Raw genomic sequence first — 27,432 nt, 5'->3', positions numbered from 1 at the left:
AATGTGGAAGAGTAAAAATCCATGAATGTACCAGTCTGGATTAAATTTCAGCAGCAGTTGCAGAAGTAAAACGGTCATCCTTTAATAAATGCATCACTATTTTTTTCTGAGAATCTGAACATATATTAGGTTCAGAGAAATTTAACACCTAATTGCCTAGGAACTTACAGCACTATTTCTCCATTAGGATCAATGTATTTGATAATATGAGATTCCCTTGATCCACCCAAGCTTTTGGTACACAGTGCTTATGGCTTCAACATTAACAGCAAAACAATATAAAGCATTAGGTTATATAAAACAATTTTCGTACAATTTCCATGGACAGGTTTATAGAGAGAAATCTTTGTAAATTTCCAGCACCTCATGCAAGTTCATGCCAACAAACTTGCAGTTAAGAAATGAGAACTATAATATCCATTAGTTAATTTTTTAGAGCAACCTGTACATTGGTCTATATTTTAAACTCTTCAGATGTAGAAGTCCGGTAAAGGTGGAAGCGTTCTTTTCCCCAAAAAGTATACTTTATACTGAAAGTATTTAAAATATTTTGTTGATACGTCATCATTCACCACACCAGACATATAATTTCATTTGTGTTAATAATGATTTAAATTTACTGGAATGAGAATAAGAATTGGGCATATGTCGTGAAATTTGTTGTCTTTGCAGCAACAGTACAATGCAATACATAATAATAGGAAAAATTCTGTGAATTACAGTACATATATAATATTTAAATTAAATAAGTGGTCCAAAATTAGAAACAATAATGTAGTGAGGTAGTGTTCATGGGTTAAATGTCCATTCAGAAATCGGATGGCAGAGGGGAAGAAGCTGTTCCTGAATCGCTGAGTGTGTGCCTTCAGGCTTCTATACCTCCTTCACGATGATTGAAAATGAGAAAGTCCTGGTGATGGGGGTCCTTAATGATGGATGGCACCTTTTTGAGGCATTGCTCACTGAAGATGTCTTGGATACTATGGAGCCTAGTTCTCATGATAGAGCTGACTGAGTTCACAACTCTCTGCAGCTTATTTCGATCATGTTCCTCCCCACCCCCCCACCCCCCCATAACAGAGACTGATGCAGCCAGTTGGAATGCTCTCCACAGTACAACTGTAGAAATTTACTATGTTTGGATTTGCTACATAGATTCCAATTCAAATCCTTTGTAAATTAATCTGGCATAGAAAGAACCATAAGACCATAAATTTGGATGAGCATATTTTATGAACTTAATGTCTGTGGAGCTGACATAAAACTTTTCAGCTAGAATGAGTACGATGGGTCAAATGTCTTTCTTCAGTACCATAGGTTTCTATGATTTGATAATACTTTGGCCACTCATTTAAAACCCCACTTTGGGTGAATGTTTAAATGCTAGATCTGCCCTCAACACATAATGAGGAACACTCATTTATTTTTATTCCCCACTGAATGATGGATGATGGGAATCATTCTCCAAAGAGAATGTGTCAATTAATTTTATTATTATCAAGGCAGATATTATAAATAACTACTATCATAATCTGTTATTATTACCAAAGGCAGACACACTATGGAGTATGGTTGCTTCAGGGATGATGGAAATATCATAGAAATTGAGAAATGAAAGATAAAGGATACAAGGTTTGGTAGATTTTCAGGATTTTCCCTTTACATAAAGTTTGTGGTATAATTCAAGTATTCTCATTCTTATTTATGTAGATAATGCAATCAATAAATTCAAGATCTTTCGGCAATTAGTTTTTTTCTTTACTATCATATAATATATACCAAATTATACAGAGTCCAACAGATTCTGTCAACACACTGACAGGTCTAGGTGTGTTAGCCTATCCATCTTTAAGTTAAGTATTTTAGAATGATTGTCTCACGTGGTAAAAATAAGAAAGAAAATGTAACTGCCCTCCCTTGACATCTTTGAACTTGGCCACTGAGCAAGCAAACCTACAGGCTGGGAGGACACACAGTGCCTATAAAAAGTATTCCCCCCCCGCCCTTGGAAGTTGTCATGTTTTATTGTTTGACAAGATTGAATCACAATGGATTTAATTTGGCTTTTTTTTACACTTTCGTGTCAAAGTGAAAATAGATTTCTACAAAGTGATCTAAGATAAACATAAATATAAAACACAAAATAATTGATTGCATATTCACCCCTTTTAATATAACACACCAAATCATCACTGGTGCAGCCAATTGGTTTTAGAAGTCACATAATTAGTTAACTGCAGATCACCGTGTGTAGTCAAGAATTGTAGTAAAAATACACCTGTATCTAGAAGGTCCAACTGCTGGTGAGTCCATATCCTGGCAAAATCTACACCATGAAGGCAAAAGAACACTCCAAGCAATTCCAAAAAAAATGTTATTGAAAAGCACAAGTCGAAGGATGGTTACAAGACAATTTCCAAGTTACTGAAAGAAACGGAAAGAATATGGCACAGCTGTAAATCTGCCTAGAGCAGGCTGCCCTCAAAAACTGAGTGACCGTGCAAGAAGAGGACTAGTGAGGGAGGCCACCAAGAGACCTGTGACAACTCTGGAGGAGTTACAAGCTTCAGTGGCTGAGATTTTAGAAAAGAGTGCGCATACAACAACTGTTGCCCGGGTGTTTCACCAGTCGCAGCTTTATGGGAGAGTGGCAAAGAGAAAGTTAGTCTTGAAAAAAACTCACGTGAAATCTCAGCTAGAGTTTCCAGAAGTCATGTGTGAGACTCTGAAGTTAGCTGTAAAAGGTTCTATGGTCTGATGAAACCAAAATTGAGCTTTTTGGCTATTAGACTAGCCAAACACTGCACAACATCAAAAACACACCATCCCTACCGTGAAGCATGGTGGTGGCCGCATCATGCTGTGGGGATGCTTCACTGCAACAGGCCCTGGAAGGCTTGTGAAGGTAGAGGGTAAAATGAATGCAGCATAATATAGGGAAATCCTGAAGGAAAACTTGCTGCAGTCTGCAAGAGAAATGCAACTTGGGAAAAGATCTGTTTTCTAGCAAAACAATGACCCCAAGCATAAAGCCAAAGCTACACAGGAATGGCTTAAAAACCATAAAGTTAATGTCCTAGAGTGGCCAAGTCAGAGTACCGACCTCAAACCAATTGAGAATCTGTGGCTGGACTTGAAAAGGGTTGTTCACTCACAAATCCCCTGAAATCTGACAGAGCTTCAGCAGTTTTGTAAAGAAAAAAAAAGAAAAATGGGGAAAATTGCAGTGTCCAGATGTGCAAAGCTGATAGAGACCTATCCACACAGACTCAAGGCTGTAATTGCTGCCAAAGGTGCATCTACTAAATACTGACTTGAAGGGGGTGAATACTTATGCAATTAATTATTTTGTGTTTTATATTTGTAATTAATTTAGATCACTTGTAGAGATTTGTTTTCACTTTGACGTGAGAGAGTCTTTTTCTGTGGATCAGTGTCAAAAAAGCCAAATTAAATCCACTGTAATCCAATGTTGTAAAATAATAAAACTTGAAAACTTCCAAGGGGAGTGAATACTTTTTATAGGCATTGGAGATAAAATATACATGCAGTATCTTTTTCCCAATGTTGAAATGTCTGATATCCGAGGGCATGAATTTAAAGTGAGAGGGAGTAATTTCAAAGGAGGTATTAGAGGCAATTGTTTTTAATGCTGAAAGTGGTGGGTGCCTGGAGTGATGGTAGAGGCAAATGCATTAGGGGCTTTTAAGAGATGTTTGGAAAGGCACTAATTTAATTTGTTTGGCACAGCACTGTGGGCTGAAAGGTTTGTTCCTGTGCTGTATCGTTCTATGTTCGAAGAACATTCCTTATCCAGAGAGTAAGTAGTATTTGGAGCATACTGCAGATGCATGAGGGAGAAAGGACTAGAAAGATGGGGCTGTATCAAGCAGCTGGACTGAATGGCCTGTTTTAGTTTTGAAAATTCAATGTAATTTTACTTAATTACTGTAATGTACCAGATGGCAACTGTCATCCATTGAATTTTATTAGTTTGAATCAATACCTTTGGGATAGGACAGGATGGAAGAAGTTGACATAATAATTTTTTAAAATAATTACCTAATGGAGCAAACATTAAACATTTTGAACCAGAACAATTTAGAAAATGTAAATAAATTACCTTATTCCTTTCAGGAAATATTTTATAGTTTCCCTCCTTCCACCTGAATGATACTCTAGCTCTAGTTGATCTCCCACCAAAACCAATTTTTGTGCTTTTGTCATGTCAACAATTTGATTTTACATTTCTTCCAACATTCTTCTGTAGACGACTTTCCATAAAGTAAAAACTGATGCTTTGATCCCTGTATTTGATTTTGTATCAAATGCTGCACACACATGCCCTCTACAACCAGCGACCTAAATTTGTATCCCATCTATCAAATTTAGATTTTTCATCTTATAATTTAAATTCCCTTATGAATTTACCTTCCAGAATCTGTCACATCCTGAATGATCTGCAAAAGTTCTCAGTCGAATCTGTGCCTCTCTCTCTCCCTCTCTGTCTCTCTATTTATTTCTCTCTGTTCTCTCTCACTCTATCTATATCTCTGCTCCCTCTCTTTCTTTTTGTCTGTCTTTATTTATGTCTCACTCTGTCTGTACATCTCTCTGTCCATCTCTCTGCCTGTCTCTCTGTCTCTCTTTCTCTCCCTTCTCTCTGTCTTTCTCTATTGCTCATAAGCCAGATCCAATCCTCTTGCAAGAGACTACAGATGCCGAAATCTGGAGCAGCAAACAATCAGAATCAGAATCGAGTTTAATATCACTGGCATATGGCGTGAAATTTCTTAACTTAGTGGGAGAGATGCAATGCAATACATGCTAATAGATAGAACAAGAAAACTATGAAAACTGTCTGCTGGACAATCTGTTGGAAGAACTCATCAGGTCGAACAGCATTTGTGGAGGAAAAGGGAACTTCAATGTTTCTGGTTAAAACCCTCATCAGGGTACAATTCCTTTCCTCCGACAGATGCTACTCAACCCGCTGAGTTCCTCAGTTTGCTATTCCAGTCTTCTCATACTGCCTTCTTTACCCCCCATCTCTAAAAATACTCTGCTTAAATTCAGTATTTTTTTAACTGTGCCTGATTCTGCTTCCATGTTTCAGCCCTTTTCAGTGATCGTGCAGAACTACTCTTCAATCGTAATGACCAGAAACATCCTCGAGCTCTGAATGACAAATAATTAATCAACATCTTCTAACAATAAACATCTTAACATCCCGATCACTAATGTGATTGTGGCGATGTCAGGCTGTGAGCTGAAGGCTTGTTGGTTCCACCCTTTCTACTGATATACCTTCATCTCAACATTAATAAGAAAATCTTCAGATGTGGAGCCACATTTTCACCACATAAATTTGAACTCACATAGTTGCTTGGCTGACAAAATCTACCCTGCGTGCATCCCTTAAGCACAGGACTGAACTGCTACCTTCTGCGAGCCAATGATTAGAGAGGTAGTAAATTAACCAAGATCGGTGTGGTTCTTTCTGTGGTGTGAGGGAAGGGAAGGGAGAAAGGAGAGGTTGCATATTCCCCATGTGCTGTGCATATGTGCAAAGTTCAATGAAAGTGACTGATCACAAGCCAATGTGCTTTTATAAAGATCAGATTTTGCTGGGTTTGAAGGTAGTTATTCAAAAAATATCCCCAGCTGGAAAGGAGAGCAAAACTCTGGTGTCACACATGTACGCTCTTATTAAGGAATAACAAGGCTGGAGTATTATCTGCTCACTTGACAAACCACTTCTATGACTAATAGAGAGTGAGCCAAGACTTACAAATGGTCATTCGTGGTACACCAGGTATTTCAGCTCCCTGGAGGAACCAAATACATCTGGACAGAAAAGCAAACTGAAATAACACTACAATTAGACTTCAATCAAGGAACCTTGAAATAGGCCACAGTCCTGGACATTCTTTAGATTTATCACACTATGTCTTCATTCAGAATGTCGAGAATGTTATTGTTGCTGGCAACTGAACCACAGAAGTATATTTTAATGTAAGTTCGGTACTCAATTAAACTCGGAAATACAACATGGGAACAGGCCCTATTGCACACTGGCCAACAAGCAACCATTTTACACTAATTCTACACTAATCTCATTATTCCATCCTCCCCATATTTCAATTTCAAGTTCAAGTTTACTGTCATTCAACTACACACGTGTTTACTGCCAAATGAAACAATGTTCTTTCGCACCAAGGTGCACAGCACAGTGCATATAACCCACACACATACAGAGAAAGTGATATTACCACAAATAAATTAACAAATAATAAGGTGCATACATGACACAACTTTAAAAAGTGAAAATAACACTCCTGGCACTTCATACATGATGAGACCTGGGTGGTGGCAGGGAGTTCAGTTGTCTTGCAGCCCAGGACTGCTGAAGGGTCTCAGCCCAAATAATGGACTGTACACTTCTCCATAGATGCTGCCTGGCCTGCTGAGTCCTCCAGCATTTTGTGTGCGTCTCTTTGATTTCCAGCATCCGCAGATTTTCTCTTGTTTGTGATAGAAGCAACTTACATTTACGACTAACCTATTGATCACACGTTTTTGGGATGTGGGAAGGAACCAGAGCACAGAGGGAAATCTGCACAGTTACAGGAAAAATGTGGGAATTCTGCACATGCAGCACGGAAGTCAGCAATGAACACAGGTGCCTGGAGCTATCAGGCAGCTATGCCAGTGTGCCACCATGCTTCCCAATTAACTATGCACAACACACGGAAATCCATGGGGTCACAGGGAGAACATCCTTACAGGCAGTTCCAAGACTTAGTTTGAAGAAAGTACAACAATTTTCAATCTGCCGCATCGTATTCAAAGTGTCACCCACTAATCTGCTCTGTAATTTACAATATTTAATTTATGCACCATTTTGTTTATTTATGTGTAATCCATCTGTGGATTACATCCTTACTTTCATAAGTTATTATGTGTTAGGTGTGTTATGTGTACTACAGTGCTTTACAACCTGGTTCAGATAAACGTTGTCTTGTTTGACAGTATACATACATTGTATATAGTTAAATGACAATAAACTTGACTTGACTTGAATCTATCTACAGTAGGTCTTATCATGAATGAAGGTTTTAAGCAGGAGGCCAACATTATTAGTTTTCCAAAAAATTATGATGTTTTACATAAAATATGTGAAAGCTTAAATTGGATTGAAAAATATAAATTCATCAAACTAAACTATTCAATATTGTGAGCATCAGCTAATAATTCTAAAACTTTGAGATAAAGGCTGGACTAAGATGATAGAGTGTCATTAAGTGTTTCTATCTTTAATACTTGCACAATGTATCATGAGCCTTTACTGAAGGGTTATGAGACTACATATATTTGACATAATTTCAGCTTTTAAGACAATACTAATGTAGCAATACATAAAAGAGCCTTGTTCAATATGCCTGATTTATATTTGCCTAAAGCGTGGAGTCTTAAAATAAATCATTGACCCCAGCAACATCCTTTAAAAAATTTTGACAATTAATGTATCTCTTGTAAAAAGCTGGTATTTAAAATTCGCAGCGACCCTATCGTTTTATTGGTGTGGCTATGTTACACCTCTTAGTTCATATTAATTACTCCTCTTGGGTGATGTCATTGCAGACTACACTTGATGTGGAAAGCAGGACCGAAAATGATCTTCTGGAAACTGAAAACACACCACCACAAATGAACGTAAGACATACCGGTTGGTGGATTAATTGGTCATTGTAAATTGTCCCATGATTAGGCTAGGATTAAATCAGAGGATGGCTGGGCGGCACGGCTCGAAGAGCCGGAAGGGCCTATTCTGCGCTGCAGCTCAATGAAATAAAATTAAGAATTAAACTATTGTCATGAGCTCTGCGGGCCTCTGTAGTGTGCCTTAGAGCAGAAGACTTCCAGGTTTCTCAAGCCCCTATCTTTACTCATGTTACTTTAACTTGAGCTGTTAAGCTCTTGTGCTTTCGGCTTAATCTTATCAAGGTAAGTGTGGCTGGCATAGGTTTTCCACATTCTGTGATTATTTAAGGCAGACTCCTGATTAGCACTCATCGCTGGGGTCCTTGGGTAGAGAATGATTTGCATCGCAGTGTCACTTAGTCATGCCACCGATGTTCTGTTGGAATTCCTATGTATAACCTCTTGTTTCCGTCTCTACATGCAAGTCTGCCCTTCCTCTGCACCTGGGTTTAATCATTGCCAGCACTCACCATGACAACTAGTAATTAAGTACCTAACTAGATTCATCCCCTTTGCCCATACTATGTCCTCCGCCCTCATTTTCTCCACATATTTATGTGCCTCTCTAAGAGCTTCTTAAAAGACGTTATCGTATTTGCCTCCATTACAACTGCAGGCAGCACTTTCCGGGCACCCAGCACTCTCTGTGTAAAAACCTTGCGGCACACATCTCTCACTTCAATGCACGTCCTCTTTCAATCCTGGCATAAGGATACCAGCTTCAGTTCCATCTATGCCTCTCATAATCTTATAAACTTCTATCAGGTGTTCCCTCAACTTCTGCCAGTCTAGAGAAAACAACCAAAGTCATTATTGTACTTGCACTTTAACCCAGGCAGCATCCTGGTGAACCTCTTCAGCACCCTCTTCAAAGCCTCCACACGATTCTATGATGGAGTGAACAGAATTGAATGCAATGCTCAAGGTGCAACTTAACCAGAGTTTTAAATAAAATTAAGTGAGAAATAAAATAATGTGCATGGTCTCCCAACCTAGATATACGTGTGGTGCAGGGACTGCTGTGAAGGATCACGAGACTGATTCCTGAGATGGTGTGTTTTTGACCTGTGGAGAGATTAAGCAGGCTGGGCTTTTCTCCATTGAATCTCACATGAAAACATACCAAGTTCTTACAGGGTACCAGCAGAGATAATGTATCTCATGGCTGAAGTCTTGAGAACTAAAGTTGTCATGTCAAATTAAAAAGCTCAGCCATTCAACAGAGAGTAGCAAATAATGGAAATTCTATCCTCAAGAATGTTGTGGAGGCTCACTGACTTTCAAGGCAGAAATTAATAGATTTTTAGATATAATTGACTCCATACCTTGTCAACCTTGCCGATTAAAGCGTTGAGGAAGATTGAAGTCAATGAGGATGAGAGCGGAGGATGAGCGGGTGTTCAGGGCTGTCTGCCTGCGTATGAACAGTCTCCTCTCTCTCTCTCTCTCTCTCTCTCTCTCTCTCTCTCTCTCTCTCTCTCTCTCTCTCTCTCTCTCTCTCTCTCTCCCCCCCCCTCTCTCTCTCTCTCTCTCTCCTCCCTCTCTCTCTCTCTCTTTCTCGCTCCTCTCTCTCTCTCGCTCTCTCTCTCCTTTTGACAAGGCTTTTGACAAGGTCCCACACAGGAGATTAGTGTGCAAACTTAAAGCACATGGTATTGGGAGTAAGGTATTGATGTGGATAGAGAATTGGTTGGCAGACAGGAAGCAAAGAGTGGGAATAAACGGGACCTTTTCAGACTGGCAGGCAGTGACTAGTGGGGTACCACAAGGCTCAGTGCTGGGACCCCAGTTGTTTACAATATATATTAATGACTTGGATGAGGGAATTAAATGCAGCATCTCCAAGTTTGCGGATGACACGAAGCTGGTCGGCAGTGTTAGCTGTGAGGAGGATGCTAAGAGGATGCAGGGTGACTTGGATAGGTTGGGTGAGTGGGCAAATTCATGGCAGATGCAAATTAATGTGGATAAATGTGAAGTTATCCACTTTGGTGGCAAAAATAGGAAAGCAGATTATTATCTGAATGGTGGCCGATTAGGAAAAGGGGAGGTGCAATGAGACCTGGGTGTCATTATACACCAATCATTGAAAGTGGGCATGCAGGTTCAGCAGGCGGTGAAAAAGGCGAATGGTATGCTGGCATTTATAGCGAGAGGATTCGAGTACAGGAGCAGGGAGGTACTACTGCAGTTGTACAAGGCCTTGGTGAGACCACACCTGGAGTATGGTGTGCAGTTTTGGTCCCCTAATCTGAGGAAAGACATCCTTGCCATAGAGGGAGTACAAAGAAGGTTCACCAGATTGATTCCTGGGATGGCAGGACTTTCATATGAATAAAGACTGGATGAACTAGGCTCGTACTCATTGGAATTTAGAAGATTGAGGGGGGATCTGATTGAAACGTATAAAATCCTAAAGGGATTGGACAGGCTAGATGCAGGAAGATTGTTTCCGATGTTGGGGAAGTCCAGAACGAGGGGTCACAGTTTGAGGATAAGGGGGAAGCCTTTTAGGACTGAGATTAGGAAAAACTTCTTCACACAGAGAGTGGTGAATCTGTGGAATTCTCTGCCACAGGAAACAGTTGAGGCCAGTTCATTGGCTATATTTAAGAGGGAGTTAGATATGGCCCTTGTGGCTAGGGGGATCAGAGGGTATGGAGGGAAGGCTGGTGCAGGGTTCTGAGTTCGATGATCAGCCATGATCATAATAAATGGTGGTGCAGGCTCAAAGGGCCGAATGGCCTTCTCCTGCACCTATTTTCTATGTTTCTATGTTTCTATGTTTCCTCTCTCTCTCCTCATCACACACTGATGCTGGAGGGAAGTACCTGCGTATAATCGGTCTCTTTCTCTCCTCTCACATGCTGCTGCTGAAGAAATGTGCTGGGATGTGACCAGGCTCTCTCTCTATCTCTCTCTCTCTCTCCCCCCCCACCTCTCACTCATTGCTGCCAGATGAAGGCACCTGCATTCAATTGTTTTCTCTCTCCCTCTAGCTCGATGCTGCTGGAGGATGGCGCCAAAGTATTGCGTCTTGGGCAATGCTTAAACAACATGGTTTGTCAAGTGGACTCTATGATATCCTTCTGGTTTCTTTGAGGTTTGTTGTTTTATATTCTGTGTTTCATGCTAGTTTTTTGCCGTTTGCATGAATTGTTCTTTTTTTGTGCATTGGGTGTTTGATGCTTTTCTCTGAATGGGTTCCATGGAGTTCCTTTCTTTCATGACTGTCTGCAGGAAGACATCTCAGGGTTGTATACCGCATACATACTTTAATATAAATGTATTCTGAAGCTTTGTATCTTTGATATTAAAGGTATTATTAGATAGGGGAATAGTTTAGGAGGTGCTGAGGTTAAAAAAAATCAACCATCATCTTATTGAATAACAATGTAGGAATGGTCAAGCACCGACTCAATATCTTTATGTTAGAAGATTAGTTATTCCCTGATATTGTATTCTTAGTAAAGCTATAAACACACCTCACTACAACTTTAGTGCTTACTTCATCTTGGAAATAGCATTATTAACTTTTATAACTGTTTCTTCACCAGTCTTTATCCCCAAACATTCACACCTTTTGCAAGCCCATATCTTGGAGTAACCATGCTACCTTGGAGTTGCAGGGGATAGCTGTCTCTTCCTTTAACAGAGCCATGTTATCACTTAGACTTTGATCATGAGACATAGGTGCAGAATTAGGCCATTTGGCCCATCAGTTATGCTCTGCTTTGACCTTAAGCAAAGCTCCATAAAAGGTAAAATTACAGGTGAAAACATAAAGGACTGCAGATGCTGCAGTCTGGAGTAAAAAAGTGTTGGTGCAACTCAGTAGGTCTATGGAGGCAGAGGGATTGTTGGCCTTTTAGCTCAAGGCTCCACAGCTCTTTAGCTTTGTCTGTCTGGCAGTCCAACCTACTAAAACCTGGTCAACAGGACTCAGTCTCCAGCCAACAAGGAGACTGATGCATTTGTATTCATTGGGGATAACAATTTTGATACTTAACCTATGAGCAACTACACAATGAGAAAGTTTTACTAGTGTGGAGAGGTGGCATTAACAGAGCTTCTAAGTAGTCACAGCCACATATGTGGGTTATTAGTGACCACATTCAGATTACAAATTCAGATTCAGATTCATTTATTTATCACCTGTTGTACATCAAAGTATACAGTGAAATGCATTGTTTGCGTTAACACCCAGCATAACCTAAGGATGTGCTGGGGCAGGCCACAGGTGTCGGCACACACTCTGGTGCCAACATAGTATGTCAACACAATGTTCCATGGCCTTCACTACTGACATGATGAGGCCACTCTCAGGTCAGAGGAGAAAAACTTCATATTCTGGCTGGGTAGATTCCAAACTGATGGCATGATCATCAATTTCTCTAATTTACTGTAACTTTTCTTGCTCCCCCATCTCTCTTTTTTTCCATTCCCCCTTCTGGCTCCCCCTTTCCTCTTCTTTTCTCCTCACTTGCCCATCACCACCCTCTGGAGCCCCTCATCCTTTTCTTTTTTACATAGTCCACTGTCCTCTCCTATCAGATTCCATCTTCTTTCATCCTTTACCTCCTCCACCTATCACTTTCCAAATTTTTAACTTTATCCTCTACCCCAGCCATTCACTTTCCCCCTCATGTGGTTTTACCTATCCCCTACAACTTATACTATTTTCCTTCACCCCCGCCCCCCCCACCCACCCCAACCTTCTTATTTTGGCTTCTTCCCCCACTTCCTCTCCAGTGCTAATGAAGAGCCATAACTCAAAACATTGTCTCTTTATTCCTGTCCAGAGATGCTGCCTGACCTATTGAGTTCCTGCAGCACCTTGTGTTTGTTCCTCAAGATGTCCAATATCTAATCTCTTGTTTAAAAGATTTCTCCAATAGTCCAACCAAAATTTTTCTTTAAGCATATACACTTAAAACTGAAACAAATAACTCACCAAATTACCCTTTGTTAAATTCTGGAGTTTGAGTGTTTGTAAAGGATTCATTGTCTTCATCTTACTTTCATAAGAATTTGATGTGATAAAGGTTTTAGTGAAAGGAACATCACTGGGTTATGACACCACCTCCCGTTGCCTGTATAAATCTGTAAAATAGTACTGTTGTTGAACTCCACCTCTGAAGTTTGAATTGTGCGCTTGGATAATTTTTAAACCTGCCCTCTGCCTTCATTTGTAAAATAGTTAATTTACAGGTGAATAAAATATAGATACTTTTCACAGTAAAATCAAAGGATTTATGTTCCGGACATTAAAGAGGGATATATTGCTTTAAAATATCTTCTGTTAGTAACTTAACCACAGATTCACTTTTTAATATAATTTCCCTCAAACAAGTATGCAGTGGTTTAAAAGCACATTATAAATAGGGGCAAGCAGAAATATTATCCTGTATTTCATGTTCCTCCTCTCTAAACAATGAAAAAGAAATGACTTGAAATGTTTCATGAGGCTGGTGGAATGATTTTCTTTCTCTTTTTAAAATCACTAACCTTCTCCTTTCCAGATGTAGCAAATCTCTCTTGCCTCACGAGCAAACTGTACTCTGCACAGCAAATTACGCGTACCATGCTCTTTCAGTACTTTGAGGCCATGCGAGAAATGAGCTATAACAACTGCCAGCTACCCAGGGACAGGATGACTGCCTTTGCAACCAAGCTACACTAAGTGATGAATTCTTAATCTGTCTCAGGATTACATTTGAAATGATCTGAAGAGCTGTTCAGATACCCTGGCATTCTCTGACTTCATCATGATTGCTGTTTAGTAAGCCTTCAGCGGTATCAGTTTTGGCTTAGCCCTTCAACATTAATTCTGCTGCACGTTTAATAAAACTACATTGTACGGATGGTTTTCCATTTTTTGGTATCTATTTTTATTCTTGTTGTTTGTTGTTCCTCCCTGTGCCTTGTGGCACTTCGGGCAGCAACCTTTTACTGTGTCCTTACCATTTACTTGTTTTTTTATATATGAGTTGCTAGCTCGACACTCAACCCAGCAGGGATGAAAAGCGTGCAAGGAGCCGGGTGAATTCAAACCCGAACCACTCACCTCTAAGTCCGGTGCAGATGCCACTACACCACCAACCGGCTATTTTTATTCTTACAGCCCACTAACATCTTCCCATTTAGACGTAATATGGGTTAGATCTAGAGTGACATTCCCAACCTGGGGTTTCCAGACCCCATGATATTGGTCCATGGCATTAAAAAAATGGTTGGGAACTTCTAACCCAGAGTGAAGTTCCATTCTCTCATTGTCTTCCACAAACGCAAGAGATTCTGCAGATGCTAGAAATCCAGAATAATGCATACAAACTGCTGGAGGAACTCAGCAGGTCAGGCAGCTTCTATGCAGGGAATAAACAGTTGACATTTTAGGTGGAGACATTCATCAGAGCTCACCTCACAAGGAGCTTTTCACAATGTCTAAATGTTAATCATAGCTATGTATCAATAGGCCACTCTCACCTCAACCATTTGATGAATGAGACTACTCAAGCAGTATAGAAATGATAAAGGGTTTATGCAATGGTTTGGCCAGCCCCAGCATACTAATGAACTTTCATCTATTTAACAGTGTAGTCCAAACCAAATCATTTGCCATCATTTAACCAATAATGTTTGGTTTCTCTTGATGCAATCAATAGTGCTTCAAAGACAAAAAAAATCTAGAAATAGACACAAGCGATTCTGCAGATGCAGGAAATTTTGAGCAACATGTAAAATTCTGAATGAACTCAGCAAGTCAGGCAGTGCCTGTGGGAGGGGGTGTAAACAGTTGATGCTTCAGGCTGAGTTCTGATGAACAGCCCTAAAGTGTTGACTGCTATTTTCCTCCATAGATGCTGCCTGACTTGCTAAGTACTTCCAGCATTTCATCTATGTTGCTTAAAAACCTAGAAATACTCGGCAGGTCATGCAGCATTTGTGGAGAAGAAATTGTTTCATTAGAAGTGACACTTTAGGATCATGGAGTCATACAGCATGGAAACAGGCCCTTCAGACCAATTATCCATGGTGACAAAGATACACATGTTCACAAGTTCCATTTGCTGGCCTTTACAAGTCAGGGTGTTGAATATAGAAGTTGGGATGTTACAGTATGTTGCATTGGGAAAAGATCTAAGTAAGGCCTAATCTGGAATGTTATGTTTTGCTTTATTCACCCTGCTGTAGGGAAAATCCCAATAAGCTGGCAAGAGTGTGCAAAAGATTAATGAGGAGGTTATGAGAACTAGAGAAACTGGTTACAGGGAAAGGTTGGGCAGGCTAGGATTTTATTCCTGGGAGTGAAGGAGACCAAGGGATGGCCTTGTAGTGCTGTATAAAATCACCAGGGGCATAAATAATGTGAGCATATAGTCTTTTCATTCAGGGTTCAAAAATAAAGAACTAGAAGGTTTAGGATTTAAGATGAGAAGGGAAAGAATTAGTAGCAACCTAAGGGGCAACTTTTTCCTGAGAGATGGTGAAATGTGTATGGAAAAAGATGTCAGAGGAAATAGTTGAGGCAGTACAACACAACATTACAAAAACATTTGGACAGACGGATGGACAGGAAAGGTTGAGATGTATATAGTCAAGCAGAGCAAATGGAACTGGATGGGCACCTTTGTTGGAATGGAGGACTGGGTTGATGAAGATTATTACTCTGTATTCTGTGGGGGGGGGGCATGCCTTATTCTGATTTTCGAAAGTCACTTCCATTGTGATTGGTTAATTTAGAAACTGCAGCTGGTTTTCCCATTAGTTAGCTGCCTGGTGTCCTGTTCCAAATATTCTGGGTATATAGAGAGCATGTGTGAGAGGTTCACTCTCTCCCTTTGTGTATAGGCATGGCCTTTGGGAAGGTATGCTCTGCACATGCTTTTAACTAAGTATGTTTGTTCAAAGTTCAGCTTTGTAGTGTCTGTAACTTGGGGAACATGAACGTTTGGCTGAATTTTTACTGTTTGTAAATAAATGATTAATATACCTGTTCACAGACAGCGTTTTCTGTCTCACTTGCTAGACCTGCAAACCTGATTCAACATTACACCCTGGAAGACTAACTCTGTTTCCTTCTACAGATACTGCCTGAACGCTAAGATTTTTGGCCATTTCTTTTGGTTTTACTGGTAGCATCCACAGATTTTTGCTTCAGTCAAGTGGGATTCAATTGATAGCTCTCTTGTTTCTGCACGATATTGGATTAGGCTGTAGAATTGCTATTTTTCATATTTGATAGCATGAATATCGATTTCTCCTTCCCATTAAAAAAAATTCCCCTCCCTTCCCCTCTTCTTCTACTCCTCACTCTGGTCTTTTACCTCTTCCCACCTGTCTATCACTTTCCCCAGGCTCTTCTCATCCTTCCCTTTCTCCTATGGCCCACTCTCCTCTCCTATCAGATGTCTTCCTCTCCAGCCCTTTACCTTTCCTACCCACCTGGATTTACCTATCTGCCTTCCCCTGCTCCCATCTTTTTAGTCTGACAGTTTCCCCCTTCCTTTCCAGAACTAGAGAAGGGTCTCAGCATGGAACGGTGACTGTTTTTCATTTCTATGAATGCTGCCTGACTTGCTGTGTTCCTCTAGCACTTTTTGTGCTCTGAATTTCCAGCATGTGCTTATGATTTGTTATTTTTTGTGCACTTAACTTTCCTATTCTTGTTTGTATTTTAGTATAATCGCCTATATAGATGTAAATGTTCAGTGAGTTTTCAAATGGTTACACTTGCTGCTGTGTTTTTCCGGAAACTTCTTGCCTTCAGTGGCGGGTGTCACGTTACTTGAATCTGGCTATTTAATTGGTTAACAGTTAGCTGTGGAATTTCATTGGAATTCAGGAATAGCTCCTTCCCATCTGCCATCAGATGTCTGAATGGACATTGAACCCATGAACACGATCTCGTTAATTTTTCCCATCTTTTTTTGCACTGCTTATCAAATTTAACTTTTTTTAAATATAAACTTCTTACTATAATTTACAGTTTTGTGTTACTGTGTAATGCTGCCACATAACAACAAATTTGATGACATATACCAGTGATAGTAAACCTGATTCTGATTCTGAATTTAATATTATCAGTGGTCTGGTATAAGAAGGCCAGGTCACCTTTATTCACTCTCTTTTCCTTAGCCCCTCTCCCTGTCTGCTCTTTTTTCATTCTCCCACCTCATGCTCCTCCTCTCTTCGTCTTTGTTCTTTTGACACTTAATCAAATGATTGTAAGCAACAAGTCTTATGCATCATTCTTAACTTCTGAAAAACCTTTGGATCGCAAAAGCACCAGGATCCAACAACCACAAGGCGGAAGTTTAAGTCCCAGCCCAGAGAACTGAACATGAAACTCTAGGTTCAGTGTAGTGCTGGTGGAAATGCTGTGCAGTCGGACTTGTTGTCCTATGGCTAGGACTAAAACCAAGACCTGTTTGACTTTGCAAAAAAGAAAATCAAAAAAATCAAACTTCCGTCTCTGCCTCCTCGCCAACACTTTATCTTTCAATCAACATTTCTGAAAAAAAATGGTAATGTGGTCTTTAACACATACTTCGTTGTGAAAGCATGGATCACAACAGCAACCACACTTCAAAATTTGATTGTCAGTGCTTTTGGGATAGCAATACATAAATGTAATTCTTTCATAACATGTTCACTTTTAGGAGAATGCTCTTTAAAGTGGACGATGGATATTGAAAGTTCAAAATTCTAAGTAATTTATGATCAAAGTGCCTTTTTTTTAATGCTGCAATATATTACACACCTTGAGATTCTGTTTCTTCAAAGATTCAAAGATTCAAAATACATTTATTATCGAAGTATGTATGCAGTATATAACTCTGAAATTCATCTTTCCACAGACAGCCACGAAACAAAGAAACAACATGGAACTCAGTCAAAGAAAACCACAAACACCCAACACACAAAAAAGAAAAATAATCACACAAATGGCAAAAGATGAGCGAATAACACACATAATTATCAAACTGCAATGTCCTTGAAGCAGTCAAGAAATGTTCAATGCAGTTCAGTTCAGTTTAGCACTGTGTCATTCGTTGACTGCAAGCCACAGAGCTCCTTTGGGAAAAAAAAGAAGAAGAGCTAACAGCTCGCTGTTCCTCATATTCAGTTTTCATTGCATGCTTTCAATGTATCCTTGAACACCAAGGTCCTTCATTTCAGTGGATTCTGGTCCGATGACATATCGCCCGGTTATTTACAAACATGACTGGACAGTAGGTCAAAGGACCAAAGTGCATTGACATGAAGGAATCAAAGCACCAGTAATTATTGGAGTGAGTGATAGATACAGAACACAAGTCATTGAACACACGCTGAAGCAGAGTCAGTGAAGTCTTTTCATGAGCAGAATGCCACAAAGATTTATGGAATTAACTATCATTTTTGTTTGTATTGAAGGAGACAACTTTCACTTATTTTCCTAACTACCCATCTCATGCTGTTTATTTCGAAATCTCATAGTATCACTCGCTCTTCTTGAAGAGAAAACTGACACACAGCACCTTGTCCATCCTCCACTCAGTCCTTCTTCCTTGACTGTATTTCACCACCATTACAAACAGTGTGTTTCAGATCATGAACATTCCGTATAAAAGAGTTTTTATTTCTTCCACTGTCTTCTGCACCTTTAGTCCATAAAACTGGGTCTACTGAAAAATCTGCTTACTTGGTTAGTCAAGCCAAATCACAAACCTAACTTTGTGCCCCACATCAATCTCACTGCAAGTCATCACTACTGCTTATGTCTTAAAGCGTCTCAAATTTCTCATCAGCTGGGACCCCATCATCTATCTGTTAATATTGGCTATGACAGATCCAGCATGGATTTGTCAATGACTGATTCATTTCAAAGTGGAACAGTTCATAAGTAGGTCTTTGCAATCCTGTAAATCCCCAGAATGATCGGGAAAATAATTTTTCTACTTTATTGCAAATAGTATTTATATATTTCACTACTATCTGACAAACATCTGCCATGAAACAAGTAAAGAATACAGATATTCATCCAAGGTCAGTCAATAAAAAATATGATTACTGGCCACCAATAAATACTTGGGAGTGAGTTACTGCTGAGATTCAGTCAAGGGGCTGTGATGATGTCATAAATTATACCAGCAAAGATTGAACACTTTATGAATATAATCTGAGCCCTGTGATTGAATAACTGTCACTACTAACTCTTGGGTATTCGCTCCTTTATACATATTGCTGCTACTTTTACATATATTTCATTATATGGTAGTAAAGATTGACTTACATAAATCAGGGTAGACACAGCCAGTTTTTGCTTGATAAACAACACTCCCACATGTGATTCCATGACAATGTGACTGTGTTTATATGATCTGCAATGAATACAGCCACATCCGTCATCATATAACAAAATGGACAACTCTCCAGATGGCTAAAACCATGAAGCCTTAAAAAAGAACATAATGTCTTTTTAAAATGCAGGATTCTGATAACCTTAGCTGAGAAACAGCAAAAGTGGGTGAGATAATATCAGTTCCAACACATGACAGACATCAGCATTCTCTAATGAAAATGAAAAAAGATCATTGAAATCAGCGGAACATAATATATTCATTTAATTGAGAAAAGCCATTAGAAATAACATAAGTAGTCCTAAAAGATCCAACTGAATAATAGTCATGAGCTGAAAATAAATAAACTTGTTCATGTTTTTTTTTAAATTTCAAAATAAGACTATATGTTATAATTATGTGGTTTTTGTTAGTTTTTCAGTCTTGGTCTGTCCTGTTTTTCTGTGATATCACACCAGAGGAATATTGTATCATTTCTTAATGCATGCATTACTAAATGACAATAAAAGAGGACTGTGTGTCCTCATAACCTAAACAAAAAGATTGATTCACACTAGAAAGATATGTACAAAAGAAGGAATACTGTGCAAAGTTCTGAAGGGTCTCAGCTCAAAACGTCAACTGTTAATTCATTTCCATGGCTGCTGCCTGATCTGCTGTGTTCCTCCAATGTCCTCTGTGTGTTGCTTTACATTCTTAGTGCTGTTTGGTCAATGCATTCAGTAGGTTAGTCAGTTAAAGCAAAGTGGAGTAGAACTTTGTTGCACAGTTTAGGCAGTCAGTGTGACATAGCAGGTACAGCTACCCACCTCACAGTTCAAATGACTCAAGTTTAATCCTAACCTCAGGAAAACCCTGAGTTTCCAATTACTTGTTATGTTTTCTCTGTCCCAGTACTGCTCCCATCCCAGTCTTGGGTATCCAATCTCACATTATTTCGAGCTCTTCCTCTTCCAATTAGTCACATCACGGCTCTCCGAATTCACGTTAAGTAATCAGCCAGTCCTTCCCTGAATCTCACTGCATTGCAGAGTCACAGATTAGATACAGCACAGAAGGAGCATTTACTACCCTTCAATAGGGTACTGGCTCCCCGTAAGAGAAATCCAGTTAGTCCATGCCTCTGCCTCATAGGCCTTGCAACTCTTTTCCTTTCAGGTACTTAGCCAGATCTCTCCTGTATGATACAATTGACTCTGCCTCCACCATTACCTCGGCAGTGCATTCCAAAGCTTTTCCACACGCCAAGGTTGCCAAATACAGTCAGCTCTTTTCCAGATTTCAGTATTTTCCTCGCTTATCTTCTGCTACTTTCAGAAATCATCAGTCTCCTCCAAGACACACCACTTGCTACTCACCAGCCTTTATTACCCTCTTTGAGCCATCACCTCCACCGCAAAGTTCTCGACCTTCACCCTCCCACAGACCTTGCCATCTGTTCTCTCCTCCCCTGAAAACTTCCTTTTTTACATCTATCTTTTCCCTGAATCTGGTGAAAGGCCATCGACATCTCCACAGAGGCTGGCTGACCTGCTGAATACTTTGGGCCTTCTCCTTTCTTGTTTCAGATGTAAAATTGAATGATAAAGCTGACCTTCAGTCAGTTCTTACATTAAACTAATCCACGTTGTGACATAGCATGAATGATGTAGCATCCACATGTGCAATAGCGCAGAAACTAAGTTATTTAATCAGAGCCATATAGAGAGAGATGGGTAACTGCGGCAGCTAATTGCATTTTACAGCTCAATTAACGCATTCTATTTCGTAAAACTGCTCATGCAAACCAAGGAGAGAGGTTCCATAAGAGGATCTGTTGAATCACAGTTTGATACGCTGAACTGCACAACGAGAATTTATACTGACATTTGCAGAAAAGTCCAAGACCTTGTAACTATTATCAATGCTCTGGACTGTGATGTGATGAGACAGAGGATTTTTAACAAAGCCCAGAATAATGACCAGAGTTCCTATTGTCTACAATCGCACCAGTAAATTATTTTATCAAATTGCTTGGCCATATTCACAAATTGCTAATTATTAGAGACTGAAAATTTAACACTTGCAATGAGCTAAAGAAGACCTTATTGAACTTACCTTACTCAACTTTGTAATGATTTCATCTTAGAAATCAAACACTGCTTATTACTCCTTATGGACATGTGACCATATTGATTTTGAGTCTTCCAATTTCCACTAAGATAAAATTAAATAAAATTAATCAGTTTATTTGTACTCTGTTCATAGGGATTAACCATTATACCAGTAGGTTAAGATAGTACAAGGTAAAATACTAACAGAGTGCAGAATCAAGTCTTCCAAATACAAAGAGCAATGCAGGCAGACAAGGTTTTAAGTCATAACAAGGTAGACCCTGAAGTTAAAGTCCATCTTGTCATACAGGAGGATTGTTCAGTTGTCTTATGACGATGGGATAAAATCTGTCCTTGAGCCTGGTGGTACATACTTCCATGTTTTTCATATCTCCTGCCTTATGAGAGAGGGGAGAAGAGAGAATAAACACAACAGTTTCTGCAGATACTGAAAATCTAGAGTAACACACAAAAATGCTGGAGGAACTCAGCGGAACAGGCAGCACCAACGGAGGGGAATAAACAGTCGACGTTTCAATTTCAGACCCTTCATCAGAATCTCGGCCCAAAGCATCGACTGTTTATTCCTCTCCTTAGATGCTGACTGACATGCTGAGCCCCTCTAGCTTTTGGTGGGAGAAAAGAGAATGTCCGGGATTGGTGGGGACTTTGATTATGTTGGCTGCTGTATTGAGACAGTGAAGAATGTAGACAGAGTCCATGGAGGGGAGTCTGTTTTGCATGATGTGCTGAGCTGTGTCCACCACTCTACAGTTTTTGTGATCACAACCAGAGCATTTTTCATACCAAGCTGTGATGCATCTGGATAGAATGCCTACCATGCTGCATTGATAAAAATTGGTGAGGGTCCAAGGGGACAAGCCAAATTTCTCAAACCTCCTGAGGAAGTAAAGCTTTCTAGCCGTGGCGCCAGTGTGGTTAGCTCAGCACTGACTATTGGTGATGTTCGCTCCTAGGAACTTGAAACTCTCAACACTCTTGACCTCAGCACCATTGAAATTCTTTCCTTTTTAATCTTAACCACTATTGAAGTTGCAAGAATTTAAAATTTTTAAATGGATTTCTCCAGAAAATAACTTTTATCAGTGTGAAAAATAGTATCAGCTATTTGCAACACTTAAGAATCTCACAGAACAGAAAGCCATTTAGTCATTGGATCTGCAATGGCTCTTCAGAAAGATTTTCAATTACTCTCTCTCTCACCTGCCAGTTTGTGTTCCTCCCTCTCCCCTCCCCCACCTTCCTATTCTGGCCTCTTCCCTCTTCCTTTCCAATCCTGATGAAGTATTGCAACCCGAAAAATCAACTGTTTATTCCTTGGTAACAAACACAAAATGCCAGAGGAACTCAGCAGGCCAGGCACCATCTATGGAAATAAATAAGCAGTTGATGTTTCGGGCCAAGACCCTTCTTCAGGACTGGACAAAAAGGGGGAAGACATTAGAATAAAAAGTTCAAAGTTCAAAATTCAATGTAACTTTTATTATCAAAGTACATATAAATGTCACTATATACATACAACCCTGAGATTCATTTTCTTGTGGGCATACTCAGCGAATCTATGATATAGTAACTATAAAATGATCATTGGAAGATCAACCAGAGTTCAGAAAACAACAAACTGTGCAAATGCAAACATAAATAAATAACAATAAATAAGGAGAACATGAAATGATGAGATATAGAGTCCTTAAAATGAGATCATTGATTGTGGGAACATTTCAGTGATAGGGTAAATGAAGTTGAGCGCAATTATCCCCTTTTGTTAAAGAGCCAGGTGGTTGAGAGGTAGTAACTGTTCTTGAACCTGGTAGTGTGGGTCCTGAGGCTCTTGTACCTTCTACCTGATGCAGCAGCGAGTAGAAAGCATGACCTGAATGGTGGGGATCTTTGAAAATGGGTGCCGCTTTTCTATGGCAACATTTCATGGTGTTTGTTGTGCACAGTGATTGGGAAGGCTTTAGCCATGATGTACTGGGCTGAATCCAGTACTTTTTGTAGGATTTTCTGTTCAAAGGGGAGGGGAGGGAGGATAGCTAGAAGGTGATAGGTGAATGCTCTTAGATACTGCTTGAACTGCTGAGTTTCTCCAGCATTTTGTCTGTGTTGCTCTGGATTTCCAGCATATTCAGAATCTAACGTATTTAGCAATTTCTCTTACCACTTTCCTTGATCTCTACACCTGTGTTGCCAACAAACATTTCTTTTGTTTAACATATCCAAAGGCCTCTTCATCAGAATGAACTCTAACCTTCCCAAGCCGCAAAGTATTTCATTGCCTTGGAAAGGTTTCCAAGGGGAACATAGAAAGTTACACTCTAGGTGTGCGGCAAATTCCCTTGGATGATAACGATATCCACCAGAGTACCCCAGCAGTCTTTTATAGTGGTTTTATAAAACCTCAAATATGCAGGAGTTTTATTTGGATGTATATCATCCATCTGGTGAACTGGAAACTAAACCTCAACAGGAAACAACAGGAAGATAGGGAGAAAATTAGTTGAATAATTTTATGCAGAGCATGAAGTTGATATTGAATATTAACCGGGATAAGCTGGGATATGGAAAACTCTGGACATGAGTACAGAATGGATGACCGTAGTTTTAAAGCAGTGCACAAAAATAAAACATTCCTGACAGAATTTAAGAGACTACAACTGAATACGATAATGATAAGGGTCATGTAAATTGCAAAGCATTGCTTGAGACTAAATTGAGTGAAGGTCTTAAAGTCTGTGCATAGCACCTCCCATAAATGACGATGATGACAAAACTATCAGTTGAGGGTTAGTATAAGGTAGTTTCACTAGGGTAAACCATCAACTATGATCTTATTGATGGCAGAATAGGCAGGAGGAGCCAAATCTTCTCATGAACTTTTATCAGCTCAGAGTTGAATGTTGTGGGAGAACGCCCCTCTCTCTTTCAGACTAATGCCTCGGGATTTTTTACATACAGATTGAAGGGCAGATAAGATCTCTATTTAGGACCTCATCCAAAGGACATCTCTAACAATGTTGCACCCCATTAGAACTCCATTGAAGTATCATTGAAACTAAAACCTCACAAATGGCAATCCTTTCAAAAGTGTCATTTGCTAATTAGAACCAGGTAATGATACCAGAAAGATTGGAAGGTGAAGACATGGAGAGCGGATAATCTCCCAGCCCATATAATTCATTGAACTAATCAATCCTGAAACTCAAATATTGCCTTTCTTTGTTCTTCTCCCTAATGAGTTCATAGAAACATAGAAACATAGAAAATAGGTGCAGGAGTAGGCCATTCGGCCCTTCGAGCCTGCACCACCATTTATAATGATCATGGCTGATCATCCAACTCAGAACCCCGCCCCAGCCTTCCCTCCATACCCCCTGACCCCCGTAGCCACAAGGGCCATATCTAACTCCCTCTTAAATATAGCCAATGAACTGGCCTCAACTGTTTCCTGTGGCAGAGAATTCCACAGATTCACCACTCTCTGTGTGAAGAAGTTTTTCCTAATCTCGGTCCTAAAAGGCTTCCCCTCTATCCTAAACTGTGGCCCCTCGTTCTGGACTTCCCCAACATCGGGAACAATCTTCCTGCATCTAGCCTGTCCAATCCCTTTAGGATCTTATGCGTTTCAATCAGATCCCCCCTCAATCTTCTAAATTCCAACGAGTACAAGCCCAGTTCATCCAGTCTTTCTTCATATGAAAGTCCTGCCATCCCAGGAATCAATCTGGTGAACCTTCTCTGTACTCCCTCTATGGCAAGGATGTCTTTCCTCAGATTAGGGGACCAAAACTGCACACAATACTCCAGGTGTGGTCTCACTAAGGCCTTGTACAACTGCAGTAGTACCTCCCTGCTCCTGTACTCGAATCCTCTCGCTATAAATGCCAGCATACCATTCACCTTTTTCACCGCCTGCTGTACCTGCATGCCCACTTTCAATGACTGGTGTATAATGACACCCAGGTCTCATTGCACCTCCCCTTTTCCTAATCGGCCACCATTCAGATAATAATCTGTTTTCCCATTTTTGCCACCAAAGTGGACAACTTCACATTTATCCACATTAAATTGCATCTGCCATGAATTTGCCCACTCACCCAACCTATCCAAGTCACCCTGCATCCTCTTAGCATCCTCCTCACAGCTAACACTGCCACCCAGCTTCGTGTCATCCGCAAACTTGGAGATGCTGCATTTAATTCCCTCATGCCAAAATATTATTTGTCCAATTTGAAATCACATTATTACCCAAACCATATCTTTCCCATTGTACCACTGATAATAGCTGCTTGAGGCATTGAAATTCTTTAAACTAACTGTAAAAATATTTGTATTCATCACTGGGATAATAATCAGACACAGATGTAGGTTTTACATGTCTAATATACCATCTCATAGGAAAATTAATTCAGTTCATTTAAAGAAAAAACACTCACGAACAGTTCAGAATATCGTTTTAATAATAGGAGACATGGAGTTAATTAAAGCATTTAGCAATAACTGTCTCTCAGTATCTTGTTCCATTATGGGTTTTAATCTGCACCTTATTATGGCTCAACACGGTGCATTCATATTACTTTGCATATAAGCAGTCATTTGACAGAAATTGTGGTTGCTGCTTAGCAGGGGAACAAAGGACAGGAGTTTGGCTATTCAGCTTTTTGCACTTGTTCTGTCAGTTAATTTGATCATGCCTAATTTCCAACTCAACTCTACTTCACCATCCTTGTTCCATCTCCCTTGATACACTTACCTAATAAAAAGCTGTCATGCTCAGCATTGAACATTTAAATTGACCCAGCATTCAAAGCATTTTGGAGCAAATTTCTGCCAATAGACCCTTCCTGATTTAATTCCAAAATATTTTAGCTCTTACTTTAATAATACACTTCCTTCTTCTGATTTTCTCAAACAGCTTTTATACATCAATACCCTCTGACCTTTTCTCTCATATTAATCACTTCAGCCAATTTGTCCTTCAATCTGCCAAACTCAATGAAATAAAATATAAATACATCCATGTTGTTTAACATAACAAAGGAATTCCCGGTCTTCCAGGTAACAATGAGTGCCTCGCAGCCTTGCAGCACCTGGTCCATAGGTGTCTGCCAGATTGCAGGTGCAGATGCTACCCCAATAATAAGCGGATTATAGTGACAAAAGCCTTTTGAGTATTTGTGGTGAGAAGCACTTTGGAGTCTTTTTCCATCTCCTTCAGTAGGGAGGTCTCAGCTAGGTCCACTTTGGGGAAGTGTTTCCCTCTAGAAAGGTCTGCAAATATATCCTCTATCCAGGGCAGAGGGTATTGGTCAACTTTCAGAACTGGGTTGATGCGGTCTGAAAATCACCACAGATCCTGACAGACCTATTCTTCTTGGCTACTGGGAACATTGGTGTTACCCATGGATTCCACTCAACTTTGGAAAGAATTTGTTCAGACTCCATGCAATCCAGCTCATTGGCTACTTTATCACAAATAGTACGAGGAAACAGAAGGGCTTTGTGAAACTGGAGTGTGGCATTTTCATTTAAAACTATTTTACCCTTAATATGTTTGAGTTTTCCAGTCCCATCCTTGAACAGTGCTATGGCATCATCCAGTACTTTTCTAAATTCACTTTCAGTTGACTCTACTGCAGGGAATGTGGCATGCGAATTGTGGATGAATCTCTGATCAAGTTGTCGTTGTCTCAGAATCAAAATCAGAATCAGGTTTATTTTCAATGGCATGTATCGTGAAATCTGTTAACTTTAGCAACAGCAGTACAATATAGAAAGTAAAACGTAAATAAGTAAATCAATTGGAGTAAATATATACAGTACATATATGTATATTAAATAGTTAGATTAAAAATAGTGCAAAATAGAAATAACATACAGAAAAAGGTTGAGGTAGTGTTGATGGCTTCAATATCCATTTAGAAATCATATCACAGCCCTTTGTGTTTTTGCCACCCACAAACCCAATGTGGTTTGTTGGTTATTGTATCTCACTGCTTCATTTGCACAAGAGATATCTTTTTTTCCAGCATAAGATCTTAGTTGGATATCTGCAAGCTTCCATTCAGTATCTCTGAAATACCTTTCAAACTCATTTTGTGGAATGACTGAAACAGCTGAACCAGTGTCCAATTCCATTTAATTAATTTGCCATTCACTTACGATGTAAGCCATATTGCTTGTCTCCTGTTATTTTTCACATTGTATTT

The sequence above is a fragment of the Mobula birostris genome, chromosome 2, assembly GCF_030028105.1.
Source record: "Mobula birostris isolate sMobBir1 chromosome 2, sMobBir1.hap1, whole genome shotgun sequence".
Classification (NCBI taxonomy): domain Eukaryota; kingdom Metazoa; phylum Chordata; class Chondrichthyes; order Myliobatiformes; family Myliobatidae; genus Mobula; species Mobula birostris.
Note: the sequence above shows the minus strand (reverse complement) of the source record.